Here is a 2392-nt window from a genome sequence, read left to right as displayed (position 1 = left end):
AGTGAAGACAATAGTCTAAAAAATGTTAGTAGTTACTTGTCTGTAATATTAAAAGAAAAATTGTCTTTATTCAGAAAGTCTCATATTTTTCTATAGAGGGTTTATTGGTGAGCCTTAATACACATTAATACTACTACAGCTAAGTAGTGGAGTGTCTTTGTTTTCTCCTTCGAGTGATTCTGCACATATATTGTAGGCATATATGCGTATACTGTAGTGCTCCCAATGAACTCATAACAGACTTTTGCCAGCAGAATTGCTCGGCCGCACACGCAGCCCTACTCTCCTCATGCATTGAGACGAGGCCATGAAAGGGGTATGTCTGGTGCCTCCTTCTCAGTTCCTTCTGGCTTCCCATGACAAAAGCCAGAGCTGTCCATAGCTGTTTGCTTCAGTTATCCAGTGTTTTCTAAAAAGCTTTGTCAATATAGTATCTAGAGCAGAACTCACAGACAGGCACTCTAAGTGCCCTGTTACTAAGATCTCCGGCAGTACTGACGGATCCTGCAGCTTCTTAGCCTTACCCCCCAGCTTTTGGGGGACCTTCGGTATCAGTTCCGTGGGATCTGTTCATGACATCTTACCTGACCTGGTGTGGCTTAGGGAGGGATCGTGTCTCTTATGAGCAGCCCTCTGCAGGAATCTGCTCTTGTGCCCATGTGAGTGTGTCTTACTCTCGAGGTAAGGCTTGTCCTTAGGCTTCTGTGGCTCATGCTCAGAGGGGCACTGCCTGTCTGTGGAGGCCACTGTACAGGGCTGACTCCTTGGCCAGAATCAGAGTGTGCTGGGGTGTCATTTCCTCTTCCATCAAGAACTTGCGGAGACGGAGCTCATGGGCCTCTCTGGTTCTAGGGGGAAAAGGACTTACACTTCACTGAGATGTGTTCTTCTCCCAGACAGTATTTGAGAGCTCCTTGTAACACTACATCTTGAGGCAGTGCCTCTAACAGTGATTTGGGGGTGACAAAAGAGAGGTCAGTCAGGGCGTTTTCCTCCCCCAGCTCATAACTCCCTTACTGTGGATTTGTCAGGTAAAGCCCAGGACACCCGAGTGAGCTCACCCAGATGGTACTCTGCTGAGAAGTAGTACTGATGTAGCTGATCAACCCAACTATGAATCTGAAGGGGTCAATGCCCTGACCCAAACGGTGTCACACTGTGGTTAACACCTGGTGGACAGTGTGTAATGTGAAACTGTGGCCATACAAATAAGGATGCCAACTTTCAATGTCCATATGCATGCTAGGGCTTCCTGCTCTCCAGCTGAGTATTTCTGCTCAGCTGAGGAGAGAGCTTGGGAGGCAAATGCCACTAGGTGTTCCACCTCCTGGTGGATCTAGAAGAGCATAGCACCGAGAGCTAAAGCTGTGGCATCACACATAACTAGGGCCTTACCAAATTCGCCATCCATTTTGGTCAATTTCATGGCCATAGAATTTTAAAAATTGTAAATTTCATTATTTCAGATATTAAAATCTGAAATTTCACAGTGTTGTAACTGTAGGGGTCCTGACCCCTACAGAACTTCTTTCTTTTTTACAACAACAAGATTTGACACCCACAGAGAAGAGTCAATTGCTTCTATAATGTCCTCCTTGAGCAACAGAGAAACCTCTGTGGCTACAGTGAGTTCTGCAGAATGTTGTATAATTGGGATGAACAGGGAATTCACCCATGGACGAAGTCAGAGGTATGGCAACAGAGAGACCAGAGGAGACCTTATGGAGTACATCTCTCCAATCATTCCCCACAAGGTGGATTTCTGTTTACTGTGTGTTTAATACTTTAAAGTCCAGTGCCTGGAACAGATCCAGCCTGAGAATGTTGGCTCCAGAACAGGCCACATAAAGTGGTAACATTCCCTTTTCTCATTGATGATACATCACGGGGAGATCCACCATCCTCAACGAAGTGATTTTCACATTGCCATATCTGGATAGCGTGGACTGTGCTGGCCACAAGGTGAAACAGGCGAAATATCTATAGTACGTGGGTGTACGTGGGTGTAGTTTACTAGTGACACTCATGTCCAGTGTCCACCAGCAGCAGTATCTCCACACCTGCTAAATGGCAAGGGCAAATTTTAAAACTCTCTCAGGCCCGTGTAACCAAGTGGATCCCCTCAGGGATGGTATCTTCCTCCATCTCTTGGTCATCCATATAGGTGACGGCTGGGGCAGAGCGACACCATCTGGCAAAATGGTTACGTTTTCCACATCGGCAGCACATTTGTCCCTCAGCTGGACACTCCCGGAGCCCCTGACAGTGCCGGGCTCGGCAACACTTGCTGCAGCAAGGAGCCGTGTCAGCACTCTGCTCCTGCATCCGCCAATGATTAGAGCGATTCTCCTCATTCACCCACACGGTTACCTGACCCTCTGTCAATATGCTG

This window comes from Lepidochelys kempii, chromosome 1 (genome assembly GCF_965140265.1).
Source record: "Lepidochelys kempii isolate rLepKem1 chromosome 1, rLepKem1.hap2, whole genome shotgun sequence".
Classification (NCBI taxonomy): domain Eukaryota; kingdom Metazoa; phylum Chordata; order Testudines; family Cheloniidae; genus Lepidochelys; species Lepidochelys kempii.
This window is presented reverse-complemented; position numbering follows the sequence as displayed.